Source organism: Acanthaster planci, linkage group LG01, assembly GCF_054643075.1.
Source record: "Acanthaster planci isolate LZ-2023a linkage group LG01, COTS_SCS, whole genome shotgun sequence".
NCBI lineage: Eukaryota > Metazoa > Echinodermata > Asteroidea > Valvatida > Acanthasteridae > Acanthaster > Acanthaster planci.
The window spans coordinates 19,841,577-19,862,440 of record NC_141777.1 but is presented as its reverse complement, the minus strand read 5'-3'; the positions used below and the strand labels follow the sequence as shown (position 1 = coordinate 19,862,440).

Sequence of the window (20,864 nt, the reverse complement as noted above, 5' to 3'; positions counted from 1 at the left end):
ATGTGACCTCTATGATATTATTTCCCCCAGTAATACCTCCAGCCATAAAATGTAAATTGCTCTGGCCTCAAGAAATACTCCAGCATGGGCCTGATAAACACCCCAGTATCAGGTGTCCCTTACTGAATGACATTCACTGCAACAATGACTACCAGACACCCACATACCTGACACCATTATCAAATTTACATGTGTCCCACTTAACAGCCCCATCAATTTGTTTTGACCTCGCTAGGGCAGGCCCCAGGTCACTCTGGAAGATTTTCCCCTTGGGTCTCCCAGGAACAAAGGCTTGGAATGCAATTAATCATAATAATTTCAGCTGACTTATTTTGGGGAGAGTGGTTGTGATGGTCATGTTTGTACAAAGGGGGGAAGTCAGAACTGCAAAACTGACAAGCAGGACTTAGTGCAAGTTCAGATGTACAATGTATGTCACAGAACTTCAGTTCAATTTACAGCGGCATGTACATGTACAATGAATGTACAGAACATTGTACATGTACATCAATGTAAGAAAATATGAAAAAATATTGCCAATCACTGATGGTCAACTTCCCTCTAAAATACCAATACAACCTTTTTCATAAGACAAACTATAACTTAATACAGTATATTTACATATTTCCGGTACATGAAATCATCTTTCACAATGACATGTACATGTAAACATGTACATGAATACCAGAAAGAAAGAAAGGAAAACCTAACAATCAAGACACTGTACCGGTATTTTACATTAAAAGCGATGTGCACCATGAACATGTACATGTACATGGTACCGTACATACCACAGTATGAACTACTGATGGCCACACAAGCCAGACCAACTTGTTCACAGTAAATAGTACAAATACACCATAACTGTGCAAAAAGCCAAATGAAAGAAAATTCATGACATGAGAAGAAAATACATGTACATGTACACTGTACAGTACATGATGTAGGCCTGCAGTGCTAACAACATGTACATGTAGTGTACCAGTGCCTACAGTACTGGTACATTGCACAATGACGTGAAGAATTTTGTGTGGTATTGTGTTGTCTAAAACCATGCTCTGACCAAACTCACACATGAAATTTCCACTTCATTTTCCCACCCTCAAGAATGGAAACAACAACTGTTGTTATATAAACAGCACAATGGAGAAAGGTTATCGATTCAATCTCGGGGTCATTTTTCTATAGCCTATGCCTGAACTTCAAAGAGGAATGTAGTCACACAGACTGAGCAGGCTGCCAATCCTCTCACAAATCATCGGGTTCCAAACTCATATAAACAACCTGATGACACTGTTGAAAGCAGAATGGTTTAAGGGATTATTCACGATCATGTCTGGCCCTGAACCATACCCTGCTCCTTGGCTGGGCACCCACACATGGGCTCTTGCTGTGGGCAGTGAACTTGGTCATGATAAACGATGTGTCTGATAATTACAAAGTCATTTGAATTCCCCCAAACTTGGACAAATGAAGGCAGAGTCCATGAGCATGATTATGGGGTGGCTTGGAGATGAAAATGTTGCAAATTAGGGTTTCAAATTATTGAAATTATAATGACTAATGTCTTCTGAAAGAGTGCTGTGCTTCTTTAAGTGGGAAATGACTCAGACTCATGAAAGCTACACGTACTGTATATATACATACATGTACACGTATACCAGCACGTGTTATGTTCGGTACATTGGAGGTATAATTTGCTTTTTGATGGCTTGTTAGGCCTGGTTTCCATATGGTTGTTTGTAACGCAGACAGAATGCAAGACATGAAGACGCAGACATGAACAGAAGAGATGGCCCTTGATGTCATGCCACCCAAAAATTGAAACTCTGTGATTTTTTGCAGAAAATCTGCTTTTGGATAGACTGTAGTGCCTCATGATGCCAAACGTCGGCTCCAGTTTCGTGAATAAATTTCATTGACTATTCGGGACATCGTTGCACGCCAGTCCAATGCATGTTTGTGTGGGGATACCACGGCTACTCAACGCAGACAGTTGGCAAAGTTGAACCTGGCTCAACTTTGCCCATCGTTAGCAGGCTGGTTTGCGTTCAAGTCTGCGTTGTTGGCGACACCTCCGTTTGACATGTTTCCATATGTCTGCGTTGCAGTTTGCGTTTTGACTGCATTGCTCTGCATTTCTTACGTCGATATGGAAACCAAATCCACTTCAACACACATTAACATACAGGTATCGCTGATACATGTACATGTACTAGTACATGTACCGTACATGTTTGGGGCACATACTGATTATCCCTTCCAATCCAAAAGCTGTAATTTTAACTTCACAGACCATCAGTTTGTTCAGGTGTGCATGAGTAGGATCACAGGACAGCTTGATCTCAGGATCAAGACCCCCAAGCCAATACATACCATATGACTGGCACTGCGTCACTCACCCCAGGGAAAGCTGAGTAATCTCCTACCCCCCAACCCCTGAAAACCCCTCTACGTAACCCTTCTTTGACTCTTCAGTGACTGAATGAATGCTTCTTACAGTTTCAGGCAGGCAATTGTACATGTACGTCTCATATGTGAGTCTCTTCAGAAAGCTATCAGAGTCTAAAAGTATGACACTTTTGTGTCCCTCTTACAACTGACCTGTGGACAGTAATTTGACGTGAAAATGTCACTGTAATTGATTTCAAACCAGTTTTGGGTTTAGCTGTATATGTAAAGCTACATTCCTCTTGGAAATTAAACAACATGTTCTTGATTTACACAATGTGACAGGGGCATGAAAAATCGGACCAAAATTTATGGAATGACCCACACAACAAACTATCATGCTTACCACAGGAGGGTCTGAATGACAAATCCAGCAGCAACTCCGTTTGCTCTTTTTTCCTTTTCACTCCTGCAATGTTTAAATGTGCCTTTCTAGTCTGCATGTACTGTATTTTACAGCACCACCAACCTTTGCTCAACACCATCAACATCATAAAATGTGGTTTCATGAAAAGGAAGCTGAATTTCACTGACATCATTTGGTGAAGCCTGAGGTCACAAACGGTGCATTCTTTTGTTTCAGCTCCAGACACAACACTCCTCTTGTCAGGTCAACCTCAAAAATGTGCAGCTGATCGGTGTAAATGTACACGTAGTTTCACTGTGGTTTGGCTAAGCTACATTTTTCAGTGCTCTGATGAATAGGGACAGTGCATCTGAGAAGACCACCACTGCATAATGAAGAGTGAACCAATTCCCCCCCCTGCAGTAAACCTTGTTCACTATCATCCCTCCCCAAAAGGGGTTCAACGTCTCTTATTTAAAACGTGTCATTTGTTAAAACTGAAAAACCTGTGTAACCACCTCTAAAAGATTCTTGTCACAAGGTCAGCATCCCTTATGACTCACTAGATAAGATACTGTATGGTGGAGTGGCATGCAAAATTGCTGTCGCAAGAACACGTACAGTATACATGTATGTGTAGGCCTTACATGTACATGTACCACAGTGCAGTGCACATTTAAGTACACATATCATGTACATACATTGTATGTACTGTACATGTACATGTACTGGGTACGATGTGTAACGTTCAGTACATGTATGTACACTGTATAACAAAACAACTGATCAGACATGCCACAGGGTCTGTTCGAAAAAATAAAAAATAACAGCACTTTTTAAATTGTGACAAATACATGTACATGTAGCATCAAGGCGCATGACCGAGCGTAGTGAACGGAGCACGTAACAACCGCGGTTCTTTTCTCTTTCAGTCATGTCCAATTTCACTTATAAAGTTTTCCCCTTTGATTCGATGGCTCTTAAGTTGTCCGCTCTTTCTAAAATCTTTTTATTTTTCCATACTTTGATGAAATCTGTACTGACGTATAAGATTTGTTACTCCAAATCGTGCACAATTACGTTGTAGGCATTGATCGACAGCTTGTCCTGCGAAAACACATGCACGACCATGATGTAGTTGCTTACGGCTTACGGCTTATGTACATGTACATACACATGTGGCACCTATGCTGGGAGGCACGTGCTGTGGGGACCAAAAATAGTATGGATTTCTCTCAACTACAACAGAGTCTAGACCTTTTTAGTGACAGGAATTGTCCCTCCATGTGGTAACAGTCTGGGCATACATTCACACGAAGTGTTCCACTATTCTGTGCACTTACACGTATACTTTTGGTGTAGGTACCATCCACAATGTACAAATACATGTTGACTCTGTAGAAATGCATGCAGGCCTATCACGCTACATGTACCGGTAAGTTACAACCAACCTTGGCAGCAATTCCACGTTATATATTTAGACTCCCCTGCTCAAGCCCACAGGATGTAATCCTCGCACTTGGCATGTCTGCCCTCACTATAAATGGCTACAACAGTGGTGATCCAGGACAAGAAGGCTGCAATGGGTCCCTTGGAAGGATCCCAGATGAACACTGCAGTGGCTTGGCTTCAGGTCAAAAGGAAATCTCACACTAAACAAGTCAGGCCACTCATCGGTGAAAAACTAGTTATCTCTGAATCAGATGCCTCCGTACCTCAAAAATTGCAGTAGCAATGTGTGTGTTATCCAGGGTTTTCAATTTGAATTCAGGGAAAGCACAAACAGCCCCATAACCATGGGTTGTTGACACATCTACTGTACTGGTACCAATAAATAGGCTTCTAATGCAATGGCGGCAACAATAAGAACAGCCCGTCATCTCATTGAAGCCCTTGAAGGCCTGCAGAAAATGACTGTACACATTATTAAACTAGCCACTTCCTCCAGCAAGGCCAGGGTACAAGACCCCCCTGTGTTGTGGTAGGGGATGCAGTCCCAGGTCCAATGCAGGCAATTAATTAGGAGGGCCAGACTACACAGTACAGTCATAATGTGTGGGTTGTGTGGGTGCCTCAATTCAGCAGCTGCTTTTTGGCTCCTTACTGTACTGTACATGTACATTTTTCAGGTGAATACTGGCAACGTGGTTGTACCCACAAGAAAAGGAAACCACAGTGCAATCCCTGCATAATGAAACCTCATCAAAAGTGTACCCCTAAAGGTGTATAGTCCTCTCATACAAGTATATGTACATGTACATCATGTGTGTAATGTGGTACAGAACAGTGGTACATGTAGCAGTGTACTTAGTACACGTACATGTATGTATTGGCCCATGAGCGGCATCTGTTGTATCGGTAAATGAAGCCCAGGTGAAACTAAAGTAGTGAAAGCATTTCCATGACCTGCCCCTGTTCAGCCCACAAGGAGAGACTGTACGCATATTCTACAGGATTCCATTAAAGTCAGCAGAATCCACTTTGCTAGTATGAGGTTTTGTTGGAATCAGCAAGGAGATCAAACCTCCACTCAGCAACATGAGCAGGGGTACAGTTTTGTAGCATTGTGATGTTGCACATGAACACTGTGCTGAGAAAAGTCCTGTACCGGTACGTAAATGCATGCATGCTCTATTTATCACTCACTCCAAGCCTATGAATTAATAGTCACACTGGCTGATTTCTTTTAACACGTTTTAATGTTTCCAGTCTCCTCAACTGCTGCACACTACCAGTAGTTTACACTATTTATACACGTGTACATTGTACATGTATATTTGCAGCGATGTGAAAATAAAACTGAACCGGTACTAAGTAAATGTTTGCAAGAATGAAACAAGGAATGCACTTGACAGTTCTACCGGTATGTTTGTCAACAGAAAGCAGTTATTACCAATGTAACGTTACACAAGAGCAGTATCAAGAGCGATGACATTTAAAGTGCAACGATGTATAAACTATGGTACCCAAGATGAAATTTTAGATACTTTTTTTTTTTCAAACTGGCCTTGTACAGGGTAAGTTAAAGGCTCAATGAGAAATCTATCTCACAAGATTTCAAAGCGCACTATCACCAACCTGAAATGTACCAGTATGTACCTTCTAAGTACCAATATCTCCTGTCGATGCTCCTTTATTATTCTTGACACACATTACATCACCTCATCTTACATGGAATCAGGCAAGAGTGGTGAGGAGGCGCCACGCAGGGAGAAACCAGTACACCTGACTTTCACTGGAAATTACTCAGTGCACTGGGGATGGCTCGGTTTTTAAGCTCGCAGGCCTGCACATGAAATTGTTCACTTTACTCAGAGATAATTCAACCACAGCAGGGATGAATTCCATCCCAGTTTAATCATTTTTCCCCCTTGCCTTCTCCTAATGCCGGACCGCACTGTGTGAATACTGAAAGAGTGTGCCCACTATCATGGTGTGAACAATGTGGGCACTGTGATTCACACTACCTGCTTTCTGGGAAGGGAAAGGCACAAAGGGGCTGAAGTAATTCCATTGATTATTCTGCAATCAAACAATTTATCTGGGTTGAATCAATAACCACAAAGCAGCCCGTTTCAAATAAAACATGCACACTGCATGCGCACAAATGTTGTTTATGCAAACTGTCTACAGTCTACAGTGTGAACTCATACAGTACATGTACAATGTACCGTACATACATGTACATGTATTGGTGTACTGGTACATGTATGCATCCGTACATGTACATGTAGGTACACTGTACCGGTTACACGTACATGTAACTCTGTAAGTCAGCATCTTAAATAAAACATACATGTACTAGTACCGGTACATGTACGTTTTGAACATGGTACGGTACGGTACCGTACTTGCAAAATTTTCATCTGTGGCTCACCATTGAGAAATACACGTACTAGTGAAAAAAACATGTACATGTATGCATGCGGCCAAACCCTGCAAACTAAGTGGAAGTGTGGATCCTGTATCCATCAGCAAGAAAATTTATGGAACTTTCTTCTGAAGCACGAGGGGGATGATGGACGTATTGGCCTGATATTGTCATGTATGTACAATGTACATGTACATGTGTTTGAGCAAAAGCCTTTATTTTCTTCCTACTGTATACTGTACACATGTACAGTCCATCTTCGTCCCACACACACTCTTCTTCCTTTAGGACTAAATTAACAGGACTAATAATAGAGCCCCTTACCGCTGGAAGTACCGGTATACGAGTGCTAACACATTGTTAATGATTAAGAAGAAATATGTAAAACGCTGCGCTTGACTGAATTGAATTGAGGCAAGTGACTCATCGGAGCCAAGCAAATCACTTTAATGGTCATGTCTGAGGCATCTGATTAATTGTAAGAAGACTCAAAAGCCTCATGGAAAACGAGGAGTCACTCGTACACATGTACCGGTATTCGCACGCATGTTGTAAGTGTAAAATACCTGTACACGTACATGTACATACATGTACATGTATGTGCACAAACATACATGTACATGTACATCAATACCTGTACATAAAGGCAGGCACTTTTGGGGGCCAAAACAAGATATACATGTACAGGATACATGTACTGTATGTGTAAGTACAGGGGCTGATATAAATGTGAGGTACAAACAGTGTACATGTACATGTATTTACAGTACGTACATGAAGGCATGATGTGCTATATGTACAGTATAACTGCTCATAATGAATGTACATGTACATGTAGTCTTTCCTATTGACAAGTCTAGGTTCAGAATGCACACCATCTACCAGTACAATGTAGTACAACAGTACAGTTACACTTACATGTACATACATACCACATGCCTTATCTACATGTAACCACACTAGTCTAGCAAGTAGCAGTGTCACTTGGGTGAGAACAGGCCTCTTTCACAACTTTATTTATCCCACAGTTAGCGCACAATTAGGCCTAATTACTGCCCTTGCTTTATAACAGCTGCATGTAAACAAATGAGATCCAGGCTGTATTACCTCTAGATTTACATACACCTGTACATAAGACAGTAAAGACCCTTCCACTGATAAAATTCTCATTTATGTGCGCATGCACACAAATGGCAAGTGGAGGCAACAAGCTTGAGCGACCCATTAAAAATGTACAGGGGCACAAATGTCAACATCAGTTTCTGCACTTTTTTCCATGTTGTTTTCCAAAAACACTCTGAAATTATGATAACTATTACTTTCTGGTGTGAGAGGAATTTTAGAGAGCAAATAAAGACTTGAAAATTTTAAGTTGTTTGAATTGGGGGAAAGAAATCAGTACGGTTCTGTTCTGTGTGAGCTATAAAACAAATTGTGCAATACGTTAGGGTACCATCCACCATTCTCGATCGACAACGCACGTGGCGAAAAAAACCTAACAACCCCATCTGAAGCTAGCCCGTAACTCACCCTGCATTCAGCCCGTGATTCAGCATAGTAAAAGTGGTGCATAGTACCCTGAAGTACATACAATGTACCTATTGAATTGGACTTGGTTGGAAAGGAGCATCGTTAATTTCTTTTGACCTTGTGCACTCAGGGAGAAAGTAAAGTTTTTTTTTATTTACTCCAGCGTAGACCAGAAAGTAATAGCTACATGTACATGTATAATAATTTTAGAAGGTTTTCCAAAGACGAAACATGACATTGAAATTTGTGCCCCTGTACATTTTCAATGGGTCACTCGAGCTTTTTTCCCTCCACATGCTATTATGCGCACTGGCACATAAATTAAAATTTATTAGTGGAAGGGTCTATTATACATACATGTACATGTATATTATATCTTCACACTTGATGGAAGGTGAACTTTTGGTATTATCACGTACATGTGCAAAAGACAACAAATTTACATCAGTTAGAGCTTAGAAAATTAAGTCAAAAAACAAACTACATTGTAATACCGGATTCACACTGCAAGTACAGTGGTAAGTATATGTACAGTACACATGCGCATTACATAATCTCACACTTTGAAAGTTGAACTTTCATGTGCAGGGAATGATCACCATTCAAAAAAACTTGGGACAACCACACACGTACACATACATGTACGTACACGTGCACAGGCTCCCAATGTAAAAAGAAAATTGCCTTCCAGAAACCAACACAGGTGTACAGTTTGTAAGTCCAAGAGTGCCAAAACTGGTGAAAGATTTAAAAATGACCATGTAATCCAAAATATATAAAGCATCATGTATAGGCATGTTAAAATCCTAAGAAAACCAATCATGTCAAAGAATTTCAATGAAGAGCACCAATTCATGGTACATGTACTTCACCTCAAATGGCAATAAAACATAATTTTCTCACTCCCACTCCAACCATATCACAAAGGTATTCAGAAGTGAGAGAACTTCAAATTTTATGACCAATTATGAAGGTCTACTTATTACACATGTACTTATGTACATGTACCCGTACATGTTTACTTACATGTATATACCAAGAATGTATACAAATCCCCCCTCCTTCCCGATTATTCATTGAAAATGTGCAACCAAAAAACTGCTGCATTCCCTGACTGTACACAAGATCATTTTGGTCCACAAGAACACCACATGTACGGTAGGAAAGGAAACTAAACGTACAGTACACATATACCGGTACAGGTACAGTACAAGTACAGCCTTAATTAGGCATGTACTACACTACTGGCATGATGGAGTCAGTCAGACTGTCTCACAATGGTGTCTCATGTTTGTTCACTGGAGACTGAGACACCCAACCTTACTATTGTAGTCATACATGTACATGTGTGCCAGTCATCCACAGAGCAAGACTGCACAAATTTTTTTGTACCAGTAAGTATAACATGTGGGTACATCCAGAACATCATGCTAAAGCATCAGTACAATGTGGCCACTTAGCATTCCTGTTTGCTTTGCAGCCAACAGATCAGTGAGCATTCACCATACATTCAGGAGGTCAGCGCATGGTCTGGTTAGCCAGACTGAAGTCAATGATTCAAGGATTTGTATTCTTTGGCATTTCAATAGCATGTTTATGCAGTGTCTCGTCAATATAAGAACACATTCATGTGTGTAATTCTGTGGGTTATGTTCCCTTATCCTCCCCTGTTTTTAACTTCTATAGCTCTATCCATCGCACGTGAACCATTCACAAAGACTGTCCAATACATACATGTACATATACATTCAACATGTTCATGATCAGTCAAACTTATTGAACAATTTGCCTTCTTAGTAATACCGGTACATGCATTAGGAGAATATGACCCAATTTAAAATTAATGGGACAAATGTCAATTTTGAACGAATTGGAGGTACTCATACATGTACATGTATAATCGAAAGCCAATCAAAAGTTGGTACGTCCGCAAACTTTGGCTGCCCATACAAGTTGTTGGCAACATGGGAGTGGTCTACATGTATTGATGAGCCAAACAGTACAGCTGGTAATGTTAATAACTGCCAGTCAACTTTTCCAGTTTGATCACAAATGGTCTTGATTTCCTCTTGAAAGCTGGTGTCAACATTAGATACAACCACGCTGCCCTGTAAATTGTAATGCATGAATGTGTTGGGGAATTTCCTACGCCTCTTCCTATGTAGCACTCGTGGACTTCGATCACAGTAACAAAAGCAACCAAGCTGCATACAGTATAGATGACTCTTGATCTCTATACATGCATCCCTATTAACATGGGATATTTACATCTTTCCTGGAAAAAAATGTCAAATCTATTTACAAATTTTCCTATTTCTGAACATCGAATTTAAACCTTGCATTTACAATGCCATCAGCCTTCCGGGCGTACTTCAGAGAGACACAGCAATGTCTGTTAACTTGCCGGTGCATGTATGTAATATGAAAATAATTTGAGGTGTCTAAACACTTGAACGTCAATACAACATGAAAGCAAAGAATTCATACGGGGGCATCCTGGTTTTCCCGACGCAGGGAAAAATTACCAAGCATGCAAGGTGATTCAAATATCCCCATGATGATGCAATGTCTCATCTGGCAACCTACACATTCACTTATCCTATTGTCCTGAGGACAGGCAAAACCAAATTAGGCCAGGCGGTTTTTGCTTGTTCAAAAATTAAAAAGCCCCCACTTTATACAGGAAAGTCACGGTAAGTAAACCAAAAAAAATCAAATTGGAACACGGCTAAATTTAACACTGGTGAACAAGTCTTGGACACACTTCCTTCCAGAATATTGGGTGCAGTTGAAACATGGCCTCAGACAGAACCGAGGGCTGTCAGTTTCAAAAACTTCCCTGGGAGAGTCCATGTCATTTTTAAGCTTGGATGAAAAAGGACAGGCAGATATTCCGATCCCAGATGCGGCCCTGCCACGATGCAAAGACACGGATCGTAAGAGGTTTACACTGAGCGCATCCCACTCACAAAAGCCACAAATCAGACTGAATTGCCTCCATAAAACATAACCTTGGTCACTGATGTCACAATCTGCATCTGGACAGGGAATTTATTCATCCCCATCTAAGTCATGGCAACACGATTCGTGTCTTCCCCTAACAATTACAAGAAAGCAGGTGTGAGTGCTCACTGGCTGGTCCTAATAAATTCACTTTAATGTTTCAGACATACGCTGACATTTACAAGGAGATTATGTATCACAAAAGACGTAAACATCATTCTTGAATCCATCTGTATGTTGTTTACACCAATATGTTCACATCTTTACAGACAGTCAACTTTCTTGAAGGGTGGGTGGCAGGAAATAAACACTGCTGCTCGAGCCATTAAAGATTTTGATCGCAGTCCCTCCCTTAAATCCATCTGTATGTTGTTTACACCAATATGTTCACATCTTTACAGACAGTCAACTTTCTTGAAGGGTGGGTGGCAGGAAATAAACACTGCTGCTCGAGCCATTAAAGATTTTGATCGCAGTCCCTCGTGTCTGTCCACATGCCTGCCTTACATGTACATGTATACATCAAAAAGATGTCCAGCAAATGCATGTACCGTAACATGCATACATGTACATGTAAAGCTGGGTTTTCATTTTTGTTTATCTTGGAATGTTTCAGAGCATGAAATAGGACTTCAGTTAGCCAGCATTCAGACAGAAACCCAGTTTGCTTCATTTGATAAACAGTGCATCCCGGTTGGTTTGGCACTGGTACCGGTAGGTAGTGCATAATTTGAAGGAAAAAAAGACCCACAGGAGTTCAGAATAACCCTAAATTTTTGCACCATTAGTGCATATTCACAAGATTGCCATTTCACAATCCTTTGATTTCGTTTTAAGGCATGAGACAATCTGTCGGAAAATAAGGGTTTTTCTTCAGGAGGGATTTAAATCAGCATGTGCATGTACATATGTACCGTACATGTACATGTTTGTTATAGTTGATGTCAATAGTTGTCAACTACATGTACATGTACATGTAAAGACACTGGATAGCAAAGCACATGTGTACTGTACATGATGCAGTACATACACCACTGACATGTACATGTACCGGTACCAGTGTACAAATAGTGTGCTGAAGGTAAAATAGCATTAAATTACACAAGGCAGTGCCTTGAGAAGGGTGTTTTCAATGAGTGCCAGTCTCAGTGAACTTCCTCCCAGACGGAAGGGGAGGAAGTGATGCAATGAGCCCTTTCCTCTGTCCCTTCACGCGGAGGAAACATCTTGTGCATCTCGGCCCCTCCCTGACACATTGCACCTCTCAGATAAGGTACTGGTACATGTACATGAACATACAGTATATGCAACTTTTATGCCTTCGTCCTGTCCTCCGTCCCTTCACGCGGAGGAAACATCTTGTGCATCTCGGCCCCTCCCTGACACATTGCACCTCTCAGATAAGGTACTGGTACATGTACATGAACATACAGTATATGCAACTTTTATGCCTTCGTCCTGTCCTCCGTCCCTTCACGCGGAGGAAACATCTTGTGCATCTCAGCCCCTCCCTGACACATTGCATCTCTCAGATAAGGTACTGGTACATGTACATGAACATACAGTATATGCAACTTTTATGCCTTCGTCCTGTCCTCCGTCCCTTCACGCGGAGGAAACATCTTGTGCATCTCAGCCCCTCCCTGACACATTGCATCTCTCAGATGAGGTACTGGTACATGTACATTGAACATAATTATATGCAACTCTTATGCCTTCATCCTGCCCGATGCATACTGTAATGTGCAGCTGAACCAATGTTCTGTGTCTACATGTACATGTGCTATGGGTATGTACTGCTCAGATCAAACATTGAATGTGTACAACTCGTCAGCTGCACTGTAATTAAGTTATTCTACCAGTGCATCATCCAACTGGAAGCCATTTACCTCTGAATGTACACAAACAGTACATTCATACATACACTGTATGTACACATGTACACAGTGCATGTACATTCAGACATACATGTACTGTACGTGATTGCTTGTATCCCCATAAAGATTTAAAGACCACTCTACACAAGTTTGAAGTGATCCAGTACAGTGGTGCGCCCAGGAGGGCGAAGGAGGCTCACGGGCTAGAGCATTATGACCTATTTTAGGGAGTCATTTCTGGTTCAACTGCTCCGTCACCAATTATGAGCATTATGACCTATTTTAGGGAGTCATTTCTGGTTCAACTGCTCCGTCACCAAGTCTGGGTGTGCCACAGATCTGTGCATGTGCAATGTAGCTAACTCTGTCTCCATGGCCTGTTACTGCATGTACATGTAGGTTACACATGTATGTACAGTTGTACTTCTTATATACATGTACCGGTATATGGCAATACTGTACATGTATTTTACATAACATGTAAGTGTGCAGAATGACATTACACATAGATGTACATGTTTGAACATCATCAAATCCATTAACTTGTACTTAACATACTCCCTAGGGTAAAGAAACATATACCGGTGGCTCAGTATGACATGTATGTTGGACAAGTTTTCTAGTCACCATTCAAGGATACTTACAAATCCTCACAGTAGGTGTAGTGTATACGATGGCCTACGTAGCAGTCCAACTAAGTCAATTCTGTAAAGGAAGAACAACGAGACGATCCTTTAATTATTTGACATGTTCATGAAAATAATTGTTGGCACACCATCCATACCGCTGCATAGCGCTCCATGTACATGAAATGCACCGTCTACAAAAAGCTGCCTTTTGGATGACTTAGCTTAGTTGATTTGCTCGTACATGTACGTACATGTACATTGTATACACATACATGTATACGTGTACATGTACAGTATGTGTTCACCGTATGTTCACGTCTTGGCTGGATAAGGCAAAAATTACAACTAAGCAATTCACACACTAAGCAAGTCCCACATCTATCAAAATGAATACGGAACACTAGAGATATTCCACACAACATCCCAACCTACTCTTCCAAAATTCTTTTCAATTCAAGAGATCAATCACCACGGCACTTTGACTAAATGACCTGTCTGGACTGCAGCACTGTTTACATTCCCTTGGACTTTGCCTGCTCCAATTGTCAAATATTTCCCTGATTAATCAATGTACTGTACTGTGTGCACAAATGGGACAGACTTTCCTTGGAGATGTTTGAGTGAATTTGCATGTACATGTACCACGATTTACAACTCTTGCCTTTAACAGTTTCATTTTGTTTTAGCCTGTGCAAGTAACGTACTGCATGCATACACTACATTGAACTGGGTAGATAAATGTCACCAGAGAAACGGAAAAAGTAACTTCATAATCACCTCTCAAACTGTTGACATTTCATTGAGTGAGAATAAATGTTGTCTTATTAGGTGAATGCAGATGGCACGTTTCAGCCCCCATATCTTGTATGACATTACCCATGTATGTCAGTATACATGTACGTGTACCTAACAAACTCACACCTCCAGGTTTCCCTCAGAACAGAGAACACAACGAACAAATTATTCCTTTTTTATTTGTTTTTAATGACATGCACCGGTAGTCGTGCGAAGCAAGTATGATGGGCAGGTATGATGTAGCAGTACATACATGTACAGCATAATTCATTTTCAATTTTCTTTGTAGCTCAGTGTGTGAAGAATCTTAAATTTTATGTCTTTGAAAAGAACAATCAAAGTTGCGATCCATAGTCTGTGGATCCAGACTTGAGACTTGTGAAACAATGTTTTTAATTTTCACATGTATGAAAATGTCTTTTGTGATGTTTTGCAGGTCATTACAGCTGTGGGTATCAATTATTAATTTCTTTTGTTATCTATCAACTTGGATAAATAAAAACATTTCATTGAGAAGGATTACTGGTAGGCCTATTCCTTTATTTTTCAAACAGAAACACTCTTGGAACAAAAAAATTCCACTTCACTTTCCCAAATGTTTTGGGGCAACATTTTACATACATGTACATATAACATCAAAAAGAACACTTCAAACATGTCCAAATTAACTAGTAATTCTACAATATAACACTACACCTCCTTGTGCATATTTACATACATCATGTATGCAGCAAGCAAATACATGTACACGTACATGTACTGAATGAAAGCATATTGCCCAAATGGCCATTTTGAGCTCCATAAATTATGTATTAAAAATTGTATTCATGTATCATATCACAACTAAATCAACTGATATAATTCTGACAAAGATAACCAATATGCGCAATCAATTTGAGGAAAAAAATGAACACTGTAGATGGACTGAGGTTCCATGTACAGTACCAATACATACATAAATTTGTAAGTACTGGAGAGGTAATAATGGATAACATTTAGCATCTGGTCTGACGGTCCAGCAGGCAGGGAACTTCAGGTCCATAGAGAATGCATTTACGTAAAGTGAGGGCATTTCTAGGTAACAAGTTGCTTCTTTGGGGCTGATCCACATGGGAAAAGAGGGATAGACCCTGAATGATGCACCATGCATATGTAATGCATATGTACATGTACACGTACACAGGTACTGTGGTGTACATGTACACTGTACAAAGGTTGTTTCATACCCTGGTGCAATCGTACGTTTTCCAGTCTTTGAAAAATCCTTCCAGACCTAATGATGGACTTTGCTCCAATCCAAGGGTTAGCCTTAACCTCGGCCCTAGGCCTTTTTGCCAGGCATCCTCCTCAGTCCTTCAAAATCCTCCAATTATCCTCACTATGCACTGAGGCAGTGCGAATGGTATCCTGGAGCAGTATGAAGGATTTCACATACTTAATGGACAATGGCATAAAAATGCATGGCTGATCATAAACAACACATGGTCTATCCCACAACCTTGACACAATGCATCCTTCACAATCACCCTTGTCACCTTTTGGGCCATTCTTCCTCAATCATCCCCAAATCCTTCAAAACCTGGAGGATTTTGGAGGACTGAGGAAGAATAGGGTTGGCGAACAATTTGGAATGTCCGTCACGGTCACCCAAACTACGGGAGGGCAAGCCTACGTAGTACATGTACTTGCTGGACATGCCAAAAAGGCTATGGGAAATGGGGGGAGAGTAATGATTCTTTGGGACACTACAGAGGCAGGAAGGCAATTGCAATAATTTAAGTACAAAAGGGTCACATATGAACAAGGAAACCGAACAAGATGATTCATATTTTCTACACATTTTGTTTTCTCATATAATATTAAAGTAGCCCCATCATGGGACATACATGTATATGTACACAGGTACTAATTTATGACGTCATGTACACTTGAAACATTGAAATGAAACACCATATTCTTCAGTATTGACAACTCAATACTGACTGCCAGCTGCAGAAGTCTCCAGTGGCCAAGGGTACAGGTACATGTTCGTATATACGGTGACAAACAGCATGACTCATCCAAACACGTCACCACTGCAATTAAAGTGTGCATGTACTGTACATGTACATGCAGGTGCGATTCAAGTACTTTCTCCATCACACTGGTTAGTCTGAGCAAATCCTAAGCAGTTTGGGACTAGAAATTATGAATAGAAATCTCTTTATTTTGGGCCACTTGCACCTTAACTGTTTTCATGTTTCAAAACATGCACCTGTACATGTATGTCAAATGTACGACACATTTTCATAGTGTACCACATGCATACATGGACCACAAAGACAGCACTTTTGCAGAGATAAAACACAACAATTTGATTGTAAAACTCTGAAACATAACAATTCAATCAAATTGATGCACTATACTGTAGGTATCGATACATGTACATGTATGTATGTCCTTACAAATAAAGATACAAGTACTGGCCCCATATTGGGTACATATGAGGTGAATTTCACACAACAGACTTCAGTTCCCATGTACACGTAAGTGGGTCATTCTGCAACTTCCAAAATTTGTGACTTTCAGTGTCCCTGTTACACCTGGCAGGTGCAATTTTATGGAAACATCACTGAAATTTACTTCAAACTACATGTAATTTTATTTGTTTGGCTGACAATTTGCGGTGTATTTTACTGAATCGCTCTTGGAAATTGAAGAATGTGTTCTAAACTTGCAAAATCATGGCAGATGGGAATAGGGACACACACACATTGAACCCTAAATTAATAGAATGACACACGTGACTACATACACATCTACATAGATAATTTCAAATGACAAGACTGGGCCTACTGGTAAAAAAAAGTAGGTTGTGCTGCTCCAGCTTTTCGTGCATATGTTTCCATTTAAATCTGTACTGATTTCCATCAAAATTTCAATATAACGTGTAGATGTACAGTGTACATGTATCAGTCAGACTTTCATGTACATAGTGCATGCACATGTACGCGAAACATGGATGAACACCCAGCACACTTTGATAAAAATGTCAAATTTCAAAGTTGTATTCAGTTACATGTAATTAAATGAAAAACTGATTAGTTTTCTGACTCTACAGGTAACTGAAAGCTCAAGTGAAAAAAAATTATAACCCACTGACATGCACATGCACTCTACGTGTATAAAGGTATCACATCATCACAATTAATTTGTTTGCACACTTAGGTAAATTGTACCGGGACCAAACACCCCCCCAAGATTCAACAAATGGTTTAAAAATGAGGAACAAACATCCTGTCACCATGCATGTAAATTTGAAGAGCGGATCTGAGACACGCTTAGAGTTGACATACTTGGAGATATCACTACTCAATTTCTCTGAAAGTTTTATACATAAAAAGTCCCACCTCCAGTTTTACAGTGGTGACTCACTGATCTGTAAGGGAATTGAAATGGAATAGCATTAATGCCAGTTTTTCCAGCTAAATGCATTGTAGCTTGGGGCATGAGATCAAGGTTACTGGGTGAATGCACTTTACTGCCAGAATGTATAAAACTCAGAGATACAGATTGGTACAGCAAATTCAAACCAATGGGTGTGTTGAATTTTCAAATACCGGTAGAAATCCAATTCAGAGGAGTAGTCAATACCATCACAGTCAGGTACTAAATACATGTTTCAATCACGTCTGTATGCCGTACATGTCAATGCAGTAAACAATGCAGTTCTAGCAAAATGCATGCACATTCGCAGCGCAACAGTGGTAACGCTGCTCAGTATTCCTACGTTTTGACCAAATATAGGGTTTACCAAGAACATTTTATAACTGTACTAGTATGCACAATTACACATGAACTAATGAACCCAACCCTTGGCTTGATGCAACCTCCGGCAAAAATTATTCCATAATTTAACAGCAGGCTTTGTATCTGTTTAACAGATAAACACGACAAGATTAAATAGTGTACAAGATTTTCAATTCAACTAAATTCTTTTATTTAAAAGTACCAAACATACACAGTGATGCACAGATGAGCACAAAACACTTCTGGAAATTCATGTCTCATAATTAATTGCAGGTTCCTGAAAATGCATGGAGCACATGCATTTTACATCTACACGTACTTATACTGTTGTTCACAGTCCTTACAAAAAGCTATTGTAAACCACAATTAAATCCTTTTGAAATGTATAACTCCACAGAGCCAGGACATAATCAGATTATGTAATACAATTAACTCCAGGTCTGCCCCTGTGTAGGTTTCAGGCACATGCATGTATTGACTGTTATTATTTCACATAAATTACTGCCAATTAGGCTAACAGTTAGTGAATTAAAAATGTGTATTTCAGGGGGGCCATGAAGTGACTGACAGGCAGACAAGTTTGTATAAAGATGGATTCTGGCATTTTGCATAAAATGTTTCAATGAATGTAAAGAGTAAGAATGTACACATCGTTACATGTTTCAGGGACACACAATTCAATGTTGGGATCATCTTCAATGAGGAGAGCAGAAAAATATTATTACTTTAATGTCAGCTGTGGTCTAGGCTATGGCGGTGATCAGCCAGGTAGGACAGGACCGGTAGGACAGGATAAAGACAATGTGTACATGTGCTGACAACCATGTTGGTTACCATTACTATCATTACAGGGCAGGACCTTTGTTCTTGGAGGGGCAAGGCAATTTCTCTTTTGCAAAGGGCAATTGTATGTAAGTTGTATTAGAAAATCAACTTGTCTATGGGGACATTTATAATGGGCATTGAGGCAAAGACCAGGGGCATCAAGACAACTGCCTCCGATGTCTCCGTGAAGTTCCTACCCTGTTATTATTTATTTAACCTCAACAAAAATACAAACAGAGACAAAAACAAAACAAATTCAGAAGTAAATGTTAACACATATTATTAAAAACAAAATAAATTGGGAGGTTGAAGGCAGCCGTTACAGCTGCACATTTCACCCCTGGAGCTATGGGGTTGAAACATGGGTAGTGCTGCTTGGGGTTAAGCAGATTTTTTTACTAATAGCACAAACATTCGCTTAATAACTGTAAGCGTATTCCACGGCAAACGTGTCATGATTGCTGTACTTTGCACAAAAACCACACTGCTGCGCATAGATATTTCCACTATCACATCACCAAGTTTCAACAAGCAGATTTTCCTCCTGGGAGCCCATTAGTGTAAAAATAAGAGCTTAGCAGCACCGTAAAATTTGGTGTCTTATACTTTAGTGTTTACAGTCTCTTGGTCAGCATGAAGTCACTTCAAAGTCTTGTTTTCTTGTCTCTGACCGATCAGGGACCAACTGCCATGACCCGACAGTTTACTGGAAAATTTCTTCAGGAATGTCAAGACAAAAGATGATACACCTGTACATGTACCTTACATCAATTTTTGTTTAATTTAGTTGGAATTTGTTCAACTCAACACTTTGTTGGTAAAGGCAATGTCAGTGAAATGAAATTTATGCATTGCTCCATAAAGGGTATATCAGTCTGTTCTCTTGCACTTGTAAATCTATGACCATGTTATGACAAAACAATTGTTGCCTGTTGTTACAGGGTTGGAAAGAGTTCCATATACGGACGCTACTCGACAACCTGTGCACAAACCCGATAAGACTGGTCTGAAAAATTCCAAGTGTTTTCTCAGTAAACGACTAGGCACTTTCCCTCCTTAAGGCCGGGTCATACTTCAGGCAAAACCAAATGCGAAGCAAATTTGTCAGGGAAACGGCACACATCACAATAGAATTTGAATTGTTGGCGTCATGAAATTCGCTTTGCATTTGCTTTTGAGTGAAGTATGAACCAGGCTTAAACTGAACTTTTCTAGACATTTTTTTGCTTTCTGATAGCTATTATTATTAAGTCAATGTGGGGAAGAATTACTGGCGTCCATATATGGAACTCTTCCCACAGGGTCCACGGGTTTTGTACAAGTGGGCAAATGGCACCCGAATGCAGGCTTCCCTTCTGTGCTTGGCCTATCGTGGTGTGTGCTGCCCGTGCGGTTGCCCGTCCTAAGTTGCAGCACGAATGACCACTGTAATGTAAACGCCCCACCTGGCATTTGATGAGGTAAAGACGTCTTGTTCATTTAATGTTGGCCATAATCCCAATGGTCCGAAGGAATCAAATGAAAATCGTATAGTGAAAGAAGGTCGACAATACTCACTCTGCCACAGTGGTGGTAACTGTATCGATAAGAAAGTGTAAATCAGTCAAATCCGCGCCAGACGTCTAACCGAATTGTCTTCACCGTCACGCCTGCAATTGGGATGCATGATGCGATGATGACGGAGTTTATGACAGTGTTAACACTAGCGCTAGCTACCAAGAGGGGGCGGCAAACATAGTGTACAGAGT

At 40.3% G+C, this 20,864-nt stretch overlaps 1 protein-coding gene across 6 annotated transcripts in view; it reads right to left on the bottom strand.

The window, feature by feature from the left end:
* LOC110982891 (disheveled-associated activator of morphogenesis 1-A-like) overlaps positions 1-20,805 on the bottom strand; it is a 75,633-nt gene extending 54,828 nt beyond the window's left edge. For 2 of the 6 annotated variants that reach the window (XM_022241647.2, XM_022241659.2), the window contains exons 1-2: positions 20,674-20,805; positions 13,723-13,783 (exon numbers count right to left, since the gene is read on the bottom strand). The gene's annotated coding sequence lies outside the window, so the exon portion shown is untranslated. Of the gene's footprint in view, positions 1-4,248; positions 4,632-5,875; positions 5,895-5,958; positions 6,190-13,722; positions 13,784-20,673 lie in introns of those variants that run through there. The other 4 variants (XM_022241648.2, XM_022241650.2, XM_022241652.2 and 1 more) reach the window with 4 other exon arrangements.
* Positions 20,806-20,864: the final 59 nt, after the last annotated feature.